Below are 14746 nucleotides of genomic sequence, written 5' to 3'. Positions count from 1 at the left end.
TCCAATAGCTAAAAGTAAAAACAAAAATGGGTAGGGTGGTGTCTCAGTAAATTGAAGTTTCAGGCAGGAGGGGAAAATCAGTTTGAGAAATGTCTATCGGAAGTGTCACCATTCAGTGACCTCATATCACAATCTGTCCCAGCTTCTTCCCTCTTAAAGGCTTGATCCCAGCAATACAGAATGGGCTGGGCTGTAGAATACTGGACCTGCACACCCTCCTTCCTCACTTCTTGCAAGCCAAGGAGACCGAGGGGCAGCTTTCGGAGCACAGATCCTGTGGAGCCCAGAGGAGCCACTTCCTTGGCCTTGGTCTCCACAGGCTGGTCTTCAGCTCTGCCTGGTTTACCCTCCCAGTTCTGGTCTCTGCCTACTTGGGCTCTATTCGAAAATGGCCTCTCTACTCCCTGCCCAGTGAGTTTCTCTCCGATAACTCATCTGGGCAGGGACTGTGTTGGGAATTATTTTCTCCCTGTGGTTCCTAGTAAAATGCATGGTGTGGAGGAGGTATGCAAGAATTGGGTGGCAGGGAGGGTGTTAAGTGAATGTTTCTTTGGGTGATCCAGAGTAAAAGAAGCAGGTGCTTTAGTTCAGTGATTCAGCCTCCTGCTTTCTAAGCGCAAGGTCCTGAGTGTGATCCCCAGTACAAACAGCAACAGCAAAAGCAAAACAAAACAAAGTACAAGAGGAAGCTGTTGTTGCCGGTCCTTTGTGATTGTGTTTGGCTTTGTATCATCCCTGGTTTCTTCCCTTTTTGACCACATTCCTTCAGGTCTGCCCTATTTTTTCCCTCCATCTCTCATGTGGTAAAGCAGTGCTTAAGCCATTTTCTTGGGTCTCAAACACTATTAAATCCATTTGCCCTTTGATCATTTTATACCATCCACCAGCTTCAAATATACTTTTGTTTGTCTTTTTTGAAACAGGGTCTTGCTATGTAGTTTAGTCTGGCCTTGAACTCTGTATACCCCAGACTGACCTTAAAGTTGTTGCTATCCTCCTGCCTCAGCCTCCCCAGTGCTGGGGTTATAGGAGGGTGCTACCACACCTAACAGTTGATTTCATTTGGCATACTTGAACTGTCATTTTACCCATCCAATAAACCATTGATTCCTTTTGTAACATATGTAGTGCTTCCTGCAGTCCATGCATGCTTTTTCGCTGAAAGTAACAAAAATGAAAACTCACGATCTCCAGGGGTCTCTTAGTCTTATGGGAAAGGGAAAGGTAAATGGATAAATGCAAGGACATGAGATCCTCATGTAATTATTTTAGAGTATAATGAGAATTCAAAAAAGAGCCGCGAGGTGCATGAAGAGGTTGGGAATCTCTCTGGGTGTCAGAGCATGTTGGAGAGAAGCACTGGCTATCTGATGGCAGGGAACAGGCATTCTGACCAAGGTTGGTTAGGCAGCTCCTAAGTGTTGGAGCCAAGCAGCACAACATTTTGATGTTCACATTATAACAAAATATTTCACCTTTAAACACCCCCAAATTTTCAACCTATAGAAAAGCTAACAATAACAGTACAGCATATACATATGCAAATACATAATTAAATACTAATTTTACCACACTTGATTTCTTTATATTTTTTTCCTTGAACCATTTGAGGATAAATTGTATCATACTTTAATATTTCTACACTCCTAAATTTTTATAGAGCATTTCCTAATACAAAGGGTATTGTCTAACACAATACAATTATTAGTGGAGAGTTTTAACAACTGAGAGCTCTTTTCTTAATACATTGTCGATATTTGAACTTCACCAGTTGTCTCACTGATGTCTTTTAGCTACTTGTCAATTTTAGTTTTTTTGTACCACAAGTCACAGATAAACCTGTTGCATTCCTGAGATGAACTCTGCCCCTTGTCCTATTCCTGTACCGTTCATGGCCCCCACCTGTACCATTCATAGTGTGGGCCACCTTTGCTTACTTCTGCTTAGCTGCTAAAGCACAAAGCTTAGAATTAGTTTAATTCCAGCTAACAAAATAAATAGCATTTAACTGGAAAAGACATCTATTAAACAATGCCATCGGTGTCAGGCAAAGATGAAGTCCAGTAGTGTCTGGGTCGGTAGACCATTAGGCTCCTACCAAGCATCTTCTCATCTGGTCACAAGGTCATCAAGCGTGGGGTCGTTTGACTGCTAGACTGCAAGGACGTCAATGGCAGTGACAACAAGGAATTTCCAACTTAGTTGCTGGAGGGACACTTCCACACTGGGTCAGGTTGAGCAGACAGTACAATTGTTCCTGTAACAACATTGTAGGCACCTGTATGTTTGTGAAATGAATGAAATAGATACAAAAGAAATGGTCAGGGAAGCCAGGAATTGACTGGACAGTGGGCAGCAGGAAAAAGATTGGGATCGTTTATAACCCTGTAATTAATTGGCATTGAAGGTGAGCAGAGTAGAAAAGAGTGATGAAACTTACAGAACAGGATTGAAGGGGAAATTATTCCTCCCTCTCACTGGGAATCAAACTCAGGGCCTTGTGCTTACAAGGCGGGCACAATGCCATTGAGCTGCATCTCTCTTTTCTTCCCCATCTCCCCTTCTCCCCTCCTCTCTTCCTCCCCTCCCCTCCCCCCCTTCTCTTCCCTTCCCCTCTCCTTTCCTCCTCCCCTCTCCCCTCTCTTCCTCACCCTAAGGATCGAAATCAGGTCCCTGAGCTTGCAAGGCAGGTGGTGGAACCACAGCTAAATCCCCAGCCCTCTCCATAGGGTCTTTTAATTCCATAGCTGTACTATTCCTCTCATCTCATTTTTATTTCCCCCTCCCCCTTAAGTTTATTGGTACATTTAAAGCAAACAATATAGTTACATTTATCATTGGGATCTTGTACCTTTACACGATATGTCTTGGTTCTTGTTTTTTTCCCCATACCTCTGCCCTCATTTCATCCCCTTCACCCTTTCCTATTTACAAAGTCATTTTTTTTTAGTAATGATAATTTAAAAAAAATTCTCTTGCTCCTTTTATCTTTTCTCCAAGTTTCCTTTCTGTTTGGTTTCTTTATTTTTGTTTTTTGAGACAGGGTCTTCTCATGTAGTTCAGGCTGGCCTTGAACTCAGCATCCTGCCTCAGCCTCTCAAGTGCTGGGTCTACAAGCAGTATCTGGGTAATTTCTCTTGGCTGTGCCTATTCCCTAAATAGGAGTGTCTTAACTTTTACTTGGAGGGCATAAACCTGACTGCTGCTTTTGAGGAAGCCTGGCTGGGCTGGGAACTGGAAATTCCCTTGTTTATAGGTTGTTTTGAGTATAGAATTGTGACTTGCTCTTACACCTGGCTAGCGTCCCTAGAATATAAAACACAGTTTTCCCAAAAGTTGGGTGGAGATAGATAGTTGCCTGACTGTGCAGATAAGGGACAGAGATCTGGAGATGTAATTACTACTTTTAAAGATCTTCAGCTAATTTTACAGTGTTCAGTTTTCTGTACCCTTTGCCTTCAGAGGTACCAGGGCCTACATTTTCTAAGCCTTTTCAGGACTCTGTCAGGATTTGGCTTACTTTTTGGGGGGTTTATGACTCTAGATGTGCTTCCTCTATGCATTTAATTTCCACTTTTTCCAGTCTATTAAAGCAGTTATCACCTGACTGCTTCCAGATGACAAAATTTGTTGACTCTGTTATCTGTATTTGTCACTACTCTTGCTATCTTTTTTTTTTAATCTTAGTGAGTTTGTTGGTACTTTTTAGGTATACAGTAGTTACTTTCATCACTGGGATGCTCTTGCTATCTTTGTTCATGTGAATTTTTATGTTTTTTTTTTGTTTGTTTTTTTTGTACCAGGGATCGAACTTGGGCCCTTGTGCTTGCAAGGCAGGCAGCAGAACCACTGAGCCAAATCCCTGGCAAAGAATTTTTATGTTTAAAAAACTTACTTTGCTGTCATTCCAGTGGGGTTAGTAGGACAGACTGCATAAAGATGCGTTCAGTCATCCTTTGTAAAACAAATCACAAGCATCTGCAGTGTCTCCTCAGACTTAGAAGTAGTACCCTTATCTTGGTCTTCACTTGATCTTAGCCAAAAGGCCAAGAAGCGATTACCTTGGTTTTCAAAGCCAATTTCCTCAGGCATATTGTGGAGTGGATGGATGTATCATTTTGGAAATAAAAAATGACAGATGCTAAACTTGTGTGTGTTTATATTGTGTGATGGGTCGAATGCAGGATGTTAGGGCTCTATACAGTTGTATCGCTTTACCCATGTGTTGTCTTTTTATTGCTGTGACAAAATACTTGAAACAGCTTAAAATGAAGAAAAATGTATTTTGGCTCATAGTTTCAGGTGTTTTAGTTCATGGTCAGTTGGCTCCGTTGCTTTTGGGTTGTAGTGAGGCAGAACCTCGTGGTAGGGAGTACAAGCAGAGCACAGTTGCTCACCTTATGGTGTCTGGGAAATAAAAGGGAGAAAGGAAGGGACAGGGGCTCCAAAATCCTCTTCACGGGTACTCCCTCAATGACCTACTTGCGTCAACCAGACCACATCTGCTAAAGATTCCACCACCTCCCAATAACGCCACCTCTGGGGACCAAGCCTTCAACACAAGAGCCTTTGGTGCTCTTGGGGTTCAGTTGAGCTACCATCCTTTGCTGTTCTTATTTTTTATTTATTTTGAGACAGCATCTCCCAAAGTCACCCAGGCTGTCCTTATACGTAGGATTCTCCTACTTTAGCCTCTTAAGGTCCTGGAAGTACATGTATGCATTACTCCCAGGTTGCTTTTCTTGGCTTTTTTTTTTTTTTTTTTAATACTGGGAATCGAACTCAGAACTCAGGACCTTGTGCTTGCGAGGCAGGCGGTGGAACCACTGAGCTAAATCCCCGGCCCCAGGTTGCTTTTCTTAATCTTGTCTCTTGGAGTCTAGGGCCTGGGTTACCTTTTATTAAATCTAAAGTGTTCCCAAAACTCCACAATCACATTCATAATGTTGTAGGTGAGTTTGGGTGCTCCAAGCTTCTTATTTCATCCTTTACCTTTTAAATCTGCAGCCTGCATTATCTAATTTGAAATAACTGAACTAAAATATCTAGTTCCATGTCAGATGTTAGCATGGTTAAATACCCATTTCTTTTTCCCTCTTCCCTTCTCACTCTCTCCTTTTCTTCCTTATGTCCTTCCTTCCTTCTTTTTGGATGTGATGCTGGGGATTGAACCCAGAACCTTGCACGTACTAAGCAAATGCTGTCCCACTGAGCTACACTCCCAGCCCTACATAGCAGTTTTCAAATGATACCATGTGGAATTTCACTAGCAATTTTTGGAGTTACCAAGTCTTTTCAGATTCTGAAGTTAAACAGCAGCAGCAGCAGCAGCAACAACAACAACAAAAGAAACCTCTATATTTCTTTTTCCAGGTCACAGATCCAACTCTCAGCAATTTCATTTTCCCAATATATTAGAGATATGCTCAAGCTTATATAATCACTTCCTAATGACCAAAACCCTAATAACTTCATATCCACAGTTTCAACTAATATGATAATTCTTTTTTCTAGTGGCACAAGTTATGTTTCCTGTAGGAGAACTGAACACACACATACACAGGTGGATTTTATGAAAAGAAATCTGATCCATTAAATTTCCCTTTCACCTATTTTCAGTTAATGCAAAGCTAGGATAATATAAATTTTCCACGCTTGTATTTTTGCTTTGTGTTATTTAGTATTTCAGTCAACCTCTATTTCTGAAAATATAAGTATACTAATACTTATTGATTTACCTAATCCACTGTTAACTTTTAAAAAACTATTTATTGCGGTGCTAGGGATTGAACCTAGAGCCTCATGCGTACTAGACAAATATTTTGCCACTGAGCTATATCCTAAGCTTTCCCACTGTTGCTTTTAATTTAAAATTACCTCAGAGATTTCTGAGATTTTTTTTTCTTTTTTCTCTCTTTTTTTTTTTTTTTTTTTTTTGTACTAGGGATTAGAACTCGGGTCCTTGTACTTGCAAGGCAGGTGGCAGAACCACTGAGCTAAATCCCCAGCCTTCTGAGATACTCTTTTAAAACATAAACGTTTAATTTCCTGACCATAAACATACTCTGATTGCTCATATATAATATAAAATATTTATTTCACTAATTATTGCAAATGGCGTGTAAACCCTGAGAGGTGAGAGCTCCTCAGCTCAGGCACATGTGCTCCTGAGATTCCCCAGCACACATACACCCCGGGGCTGAGAGGGGCAAAGGCTTGAGCAGTACAGATTGTACTTCTGGTCCTGCAGTAGCCTCCAACAGGTTGTGGAGCCAGTGGGGAGAGTTGGTGTGGGGCGGGTGGGAGGGCAGTGTCTTCACCAGTCTGGTCCTACAGAGAACAGAGGGGAGTCAGGAGCCAGGCTGGGCCAAGAAAAGAGGTGAGCAACACAAATCTGGAGCCACCCACCTTCCCATAATCTCCCAGCTCGGTAAGGACATTTGGGATATCAATTCAGGCGAGTAGAGCTTCCAGGATTTTGGTTTAGGCAGTTTTGAGGCTAGCCCTGTTGCTGCAGGAGAAGGGGGTTATAATCAGCCCAGTGATCAGCTATTTTGGGAGACCCAGTTATTGAGGATCTCATCCTACCCAACTCGTAGACACCAATACAGAAGAGCTGGAAATAGATTTCCTTTCCTTCTACTTTGTTGAATAAGTCAAACACTTAAAAAGTCCCATGTCCCGTGATGGCAATCCAAGGACCAGCAGTCATGTTCTAATGAAAGATGGAGGAATGGGAGTCAGCAGAAAGGCAGTGCTGTGTACCATGAGGCATTGCCTTGCCCGTTAGGACTCTTCCTGCAAATAGCTCATCCTTTTAAATCCCATGGAGGGGAGTTGTATACCAGAAACTCTCACATAAGATCAATACTTGGATGAGGGTTGCAAAATTAGGGGGTTCGGAGGTGGGGAACTAGGTGGCTGACTATTCAGCCCCCAATCCCTTTTCTGAGTGCATCTCAACTAGCTTTTAACCTTGAGCCTGGGTGACCCAGCTGCAGAATCCTGTATTCCAGGGCATGGAGCTAATCAAATGTCCTGCTTTACTGGGTCCCTGTAGAAGTCTGGACTGAAACTAGGTAGGAAGCTGCCAGCCCCCCAGCCCTAGAGACTGGGAAGAGGCTAAAGGGAAGCCCTAGTCCCCTCTCGGTGCCACCGGGTGGCAGCAGAGAACACCAGCAACCCCTGTTGGCAGCAACAGAAATGGCAAAGGAGGCCCTGCAGTCCCATTCGTGGGAGCTGGGATCCCCTGAGGTACGGACTCGCTCAGCATTTGAATCTCTGTACACTGAGTATTTGGTCAAGTATTTTTTTGTTTTTTGTACCGGGCATCGAACTTAAGACTTTGCTCTTGTGAGGCAGGCGGCAGAACTATTGAGCTAAATCCCAGCCCAAATAGCTTTTGTTAAATACTACCTGTGTAGTGAAGTCAAGGGCCACCACACCCAAGCCTGTGGCTCACACCTTATAGGCAGTGACAGATTGGCTGATCTGGACAACAGAGCCCATAAACAGCAGCGGGGCCACTTGGGGCAGCGCGAAGGTGCTGTCTACAAGGCAGAAGCCCAGGTCTGGGATGACCCTGGCCTTGCTTGGTTCTCCCATCACCGCTAGCATGGAGACATCGCAAACTGAGGCCATGCAAAGCAAGGGCTGGGCTGGGAGCAGGTCATCGCCACCAGCACCCATGTGTCTGTTGGTGAAGGGAGCTCCAGACTTAGGGCCTGGCAGAAATCTGGTTGCCAAAAGCAATTTTGGGCAACAAGAGCAAAGCAGGAGGCATAAAATGGCACTAGAACAAAAACATACGTGGTTCAGTGGAACAGAATTTAGGATACAGACCCCCCCGCCACATTCAACAAAGAGGCCAAAAACGTATGTGGAAGGGAAGACAGCCTAGTTGACAAGTGGTGCTGAGAAAACTATGTGGTGCATAGTTGTACAGTCTTTTGTATGCAAAAGATTGAAGCTGGACACATCGCTCACGATATACTAAATTAAAATCAAAATGGATCAAAGATCTAAACGTTAAAACAAAAATTATACCCAAGGGAAGATAAAATAGGTAAAACATTTGAAGACATAGGTATAGGAAAGTATTTTCCAAACAGAATCTCAATTGCACAAGAAATAGCAACAACAAATGAGATTAAATCAAACTAAAAACTTTCTGTACAGCAAGAGAATCAGAGTGATGAGAGAATCTACAGAAAAGGAAAAAATTTTTGCCAGGTACTCCTCAGAGGACTGATACCTAGAATATACAAAGAACACAAAACAAACCGTGTAAAACTAAAGAGCCAGTCAAGAAACGAGCAAGAGAAATGAACAGACACTTCATAGAGGAAGAAATGCAGACAGCCAACAAATATATGAAACAATGCTCAACATCTCTGGCTATTAGAGAAATGCCAATTAAAACAGTGCTAAGATTTCATCTTACTCCAGAAAAAATGGCAATCACTAAGAAATCAACCAGTAACAAATGCTGGCAAGGCTGTGGTGAAAAAGGAACCACATTGTTGGTGGGAGTGTAAACTAGTACAGCCATTATGGAAATCAGTGTGAAGATTTCTCAAAGAATTAAAATTAGAAATTCCATGTAATCCAGCTATCCTCCTGCTATGTGTCATCCCTAAGGAGGTTAAGATATCATTCTACAGTGATACATACATTACCAATGTTTATAGCAGCACAACTCCTAATAACTAAATCCTGGAAACAGCCTGGGTACCTATAAACAGATGATTGGATAAAATAATGTGGTATCCATATATAATGGATACTACTGTGCTGTAAAGAACGACAGATTTGAGGCATTTCTAGGAAAATGGATGCACCTGGAAAATATAATGTTGAGTGAAATAAACCAGACACATGCTTACATACTGTATAGTATCTGTCATTTGAGAATAATAAAGGATGGGTAGGAGGGACAAGGAGATGGATCTCATGCAATAGGGAAGCAGTTCAAGGGAAAAAGATCAAGGGGTGAGGAGGAGAGGAAGGAGAAATGAGAACAATGATGTGTCATGTACAGGAACTTAAAATCACTCCAATTAATGTAAACATTATGTGCCATAACATGAGCTAAGATTAATAATATCAATAAGAATGAAAAATAGAATAGGGGAATTGGAGGAGGAGGGCAGGAGAGGAGAGGAAAGGGGATGGGGATTTTAAAAAAAGGAAGCTGTGGTATGTACATGTAACCAGTCCTCAAAATGATGGTAAACTGCACAAACTGCAAACGTACGAATAAACTAAAGCAAGCAAGCAATCTGGTTGCCAGGCTGTCTTCACCTCCAGCGTCCCCTTGGTATTTGGGCAGGAACATCTACTTCTCATGGTGGTAGATGAAAGCTAGCAGGTAGGCAGGATTTGCAGGGCTGAGAAGTTGATCCCAGTTAGGGAGGCTGCAGGGATCACCTCAGCCACACTGTGGGTCAGGCTCGTGGTGCCAGCAGCCACCACACTGGGCAAATAAATGGCTCTGGTGCCGAACTACTGCACCAGCCAGACCATGATGAGGGAGAAGAGCAGGCTGCACCTTTGTCACAGTGGCTCTGGGCACACCTTGGTACAGTCCCTTGCCCATGAAGTCCATGTAGAACAGTGTCAAGGTCATGAATGCCATCCAGCTGCTCAGCCCAGCTATGGAGAATCAGTGCAGGGTTGGGGGCATACAGTGGCAGAGCTGGTGCAGCCAATGGAACAGAGTAACCAGGTTCTGGACAACCGGGTGGGCACCACATGGGCAGCTGTGTGTTGACTGGGGATTAAACCCAGTTCCTCACTTATGCTAGGCAAGCACCCTGCCACTGAGCTACATATTTTGCCTTAAAAATTATTTTATGAAAAAATAAAAGTTCATAATCAAATGATAAGAGAATAACAATACTTACACCGTGCATCATTATTTTCAAAATATTTACTCAGAGTATAAGACATAAACCAAAAAGATTCTTTAAAAAAAGGAAACAAATAGTAATACAAATCTTTATTTTCAATGAACTAAGGTAAATTAGTAGTATAAATGAAACCAATTAGCATATATATTGAAATATTTTTTAAAATAACAGATTTTGCAAGGACCTGAGTTCGATCCCTGGTACCAAAACCAAAATAAAACAAACAAACAAACAACGGATTTTGCAATTTGGGAAAGTATTTGAACTTTTCCCTATTTCCTATTTATCTCTCTTCTATTTTGTTCTTTATTTGTGTTTCTCATATAAAAGAAACTGTGCAACATTTGAGCTTGTATGTCTGACATTTCACTTAACATTATGTTCTCAAGTTGCATACATTTATCTATAAATGCCTCATTGATTTTTCTTTATGGCAGCTAATCCATTGTATATAAACACCACATTTTCTTCATCCATTCATCTGTTGATGGACATATACACTGTTTCCAAGATCTACCTATTATAAATTGTGCTGCTGTAAACATGGGTATACAGGTATCCCTGTAATATGACGATTTTAATTCTTTTGGGAAGATACCTAGGAGGGAGATAGCTGGGTCAAATGGAATTCCTACTTTTAGTTTTTTGACTTTGCCCTTTTCTGCTTTTCTTTTGCTAATTGTATTTCCTCACTTGTGATGTACCATTGAGATTGATGTCCAGGCTAGGAGTGGCCTTGTCCCTGACTTTGGAGTTTTCTACTCAATGTAGGAGAGAATGTAAGATTCTGGGTCCATTCTCCCTCCAGGCTCTGCCTTCAGGGACCTAGATGTACATGACTCAGCCTGCTCTGGCTGTTTAGACTTTGAGCTCAAGTGGTGGAGGCCATGTGGAGCTGCTCAGGAAAGCTGGAGTTCTTCTGACCTATAGCTCACTTTGTCTCTGTGATGACTTGGCTGAATGGGGGCTCCTGGAAGTCAAGTCTTCCCTTGATGCTCAAGAGACCCTGCAGCTCTGGGAAATCATCTATCCATGAAGCAGGTGGGAGGGCAGGTGAGGGTTGAAGGGGAGGGCAGAGAAGGAAGTTAAGAAGTAGGAGGTCTGTGTCTTGTTTTTGCTTTTTGGGTTTTCTTTTTTTTTGTGTGGTACTGGGGATCGAACTCAGGTCCTTGTGCTTGCGAGGCAGGCCACCGAACCGCTGAGCTAAATCCCCGGCTCCCTGTGTCTTGTTTTTGGAGGCTGGACATTCTGACCTGACCAGGTGAGCAAGCAGAATTTTAGCTCACTAGCCCTGACTCCTTGCCCACTGGGCACATGGAGGAATTGTGAATCTCTGCTGTAAGGCAGGTGATGCTGTGAAAGATGACTGCAAACTGCAGAGCTGGTGTTGAGAAATCACTGGTATTGGGCTGCCAGGAGCCCAGGACAGAGGTACTGGGAGTCCTTGTCCTCAGAGAACATGCATGGTGTCTGAGACCTCCCAAGAATCCTCTCTACTTCTATAGACTTTTCTGGAAACATTTCTAATCTCCATGAAAACTCCCAAAGGACTTCCTAGCCACAGGGGTGCAGTGCTCATAAAATATTTAACAACTGGCTCTCCAGGAAAAGATCCCTGACTTCTGGCATTTGTCCATTCTAAGGTGCAAAATCCCTACTGTGGCAACCGTGGTGACGTCATCCAGTTTGCTAAACACTTGACATGTTAACATCATTGACTCTTGAGAGCCAGCACCAGTGCCCTCTAACTGGAGCCCTTCCAGCAGAGCCCCTCTGCTCCCACCTCCACCCAGTCCCATGTAAATGCCCACACTTTACTGGCATCCTGGCATCCTCTTGCAGCCTTCTGGTTCTCCTCTCTGTGCCTCATCTCTCAACTCTGCTGCCTAGTACTTCTAACTCTCCCTGTCTCTGTAGAATTTCCCAATGCTCTACAGTTTTGGGCTCAGGCTTGCCCTTGTCACCATGTGCATCTTCACCTGCACTAGCCAGCGCTTCTCTATGCACCTGAGCCAGGTTCTTACCAGAGGGAGGCAGCTGGGAGTTTGTGGCCTCAAATGGGGCAGGGGCTGCATGCAAGTGGGATAAGGGGTTTTGATGCTTAGTAGACCTCAACTTCTACCTCCCTGTTCCTCCTACGTGGACTGGACCTCTTGGGTCACTAAGGGACCCTGTATCATGGGGCTGCCCCACCAACTCTGAAGATGTGATGATGGAGACAGTGATGGCCACAATACCTGATAGTAAGAGGTCTACACTTCAGATATTCATCATTGGGCACCTGAAAGACCTCAACCTATTATCTCAAGAACCAGGTGCCTGGGGTCCTGAGGAAAGAGGTAAAGTAGGAGATGTAGTGCCCCAATCTGGGATCATAAGCTCTAAGCTGCCTTTTCCCTCCGTCCCAGATGCCTCGTGTGCCAGCATGAGGAAGAATATTTTTCAAGCCCTGGGCCCAATGCTGTGCTGAGGCAGTGCAGGGAGGACCTGGCTGTCCTGGATTAGGACACTGGGATCTGAAATGAAAGTCTGGATAAATTCAATCCAATGACTGAATTTGAGTCTAAATCAGAAGGAAAAATGAGAAAGTTCACAGTGCAGAGTTTGTTCCCGGGAAGGGCTTGGCTAGCAGAGGGGGCGGAGGCACCATAGATAAGTGTGAAAAGTCCTGTGGGCTTGAAACAGCAGGAGAAGAAAGGGCAGATATCTGGGACAACCCAGGGGTGGTTTTTTGGTAAGGATGTGAATAATACATTTCTGTATGGTCCTTAGTGATCACTACATGAGTGAAATTGGAAGAGGACAAACTGATCTCCATGGCATGCAGGATCTATAGCTCACATTTAGCAGTGTACTAAAATCACTTGGCTTTCACGAAGCAGGACCCCTGTGGGGCAGCCGAAGCCCAGAAGGACACAGGTTTCTAATTCTCAAAAAAGTGTTGTGGCCAGTGACATTGCTCATTCTAGCTTCACCTTTTGTTGGAAGCTTGTTTTGGGCCTCTCTACGGTGAGTTACTTCAGCCTTTGTGCAAGTTCTGTGCGGATTATGTGGACATGCATTTCCTTAGGTTGATTCTCTCATGTAGCTTGCATTTGTCCATGTTTCTCTATACTCACGTTTACTTCAGAAACATCTTTAAAGTTTTTTACATTTATTCTGATTCTTTGATCTGATTTTGTTCAGCTTTCTGATGTGCTTTCATCATCTCTAAATTTGTTATTTTGCTCTCTTTTTTCCCCCATAGAAAACATTGCTCTGTTAACTGCGGTTGTCAACACAGAAAAAGTATCCCTGAGAGGACCCCATTCTAGAAGCCCCCACGAGCGAGCAGGATGGGATGGGGGTGGGTGTGTTATGCTCAAGTCACGAAGTCCCCAAAGACCACCAAGGAGTCAGGTCCGATGCAATTTCAAGAGAAGTTTATTGCAAGCTCGAGCTTGGACTCTCAGGTGTCACCATCACAGCGGTTTCAGACTGAGAGCCCAGATCCATTTTTGAAGCAGGTTTATATGGGATTTTTTTTCCTGCTTATAATTGCTATTTTTAATTCTCTCTTATCATTGGATAATCAAGGGGCACCCGGAGGGCACACTGGAACATTACCTAATGCTTACATTCGCAAAATCATCAAGGGGTACCGGGAAGGCACATATTGGAACATTACCTAATGCCTACATTCGCAGAATCAATTTCTCTTTTTATTAGATCATCTGATTTTGCTAGCTAAGGTATATAACTATCTATGTCAACTATAATTAATTCCTATGTCAGCTATAACTAATTCCTATATTAATTAAATCAAACAAACAGAAGCTTATCTTAACATTTTAAAAAAAGGAACAGAAGCAGGATGGAGATGCCCTAGGGTAACGCCCTAAAAGAGGAACAGAAGCACAGAGAAACTGTCACATAGAATGGAATTTTTCAGAAAGGAACTTTTTCCTTTACTCTATTCTGGGTAAGGGGCATGGAGCCCACCTTGACCTGGAAACTTGGTCCTCAGAAGCTGTGCCTCAGCAGTGGCACAGAATCATGCAGGGCACAGCAGCCATCAGCCACATGGAGCCACACAGGGCACAGCAGCCATCAGCCACACAGACATATACATTCTATCGCTTGTTAAGGGTTGTGAACATGAACAATGTGTAAAAAGCAGAAAGTGTTTTGTGCAGTATTGAAAAAAATCCATTTTGCTCTACAAAGGGTTCTTTTCTAATGCAAGAAAATAAATGCTGCAACATAAGCCAAAAATAATTTAAAATTGCTCTTTTCAAAGTATTTTCGGTTGTGTCTTTATTGCTCACCACAGTCACTGCAGCAGCTGGAGGGCCATCTGCCCTTTGGTACAGACAAGCAAATAGCAACTGGGCAGGAGAATAATGGCATTCAGGCCGATTTCCACCAACAAGTGCTTTGGGCGGTAGCAGAAAGTTTTTGAATGCGACAGCATGGAGCTGATATGTGAAATAAAATTTGCTGCCTACCTACCACCAAATGCATAAAACTAGGAAGTGCCCTGCCCTGTATGAGCCCTCTGGTTTAACTTGCACAGAACAAGATTTTGTATGATTTTTCCAGGTTAATCTCAACTACACAGTGAGACCCTGTCTCAAAAAACAAAACAAAACAAAACAAAACAAAACAAAAAAAGAGGAATTGGGTGCTCTTTCTTCTCTTCTTCCCATGATTCTGTAAAAATTATAGCAAAGGCATAGAAAGGATCAATCCCCCAGTGTAAGAGATCTACAGTGAATGGAAGAGTTCAATAAACTTTACAAGATGAAAAACAAATGGAGGGATATGACTAATAATGTGGGATAGAGGAAGTAGAA

Source organism: Fukomys damarensis, unplaced genomic scaffold (assembly GCF_012274545.1).
Source record: "Fukomys damarensis isolate Sample0158 unplaced genomic scaffold, DMR_v1.0_HiC HiC_scaffold_13, whole genome shotgun sequence".
NCBI classification, from domain to species: domain Eukaryota; kingdom Metazoa; phylum Chordata; class Mammalia; order Rodentia; family Bathyergidae; genus Fukomys; species Fukomys damarensis.
The sequence above is the reverse complement of the archived record's forward strand: the minus strand, read 5'-3'. Positions refer to the sequence as shown.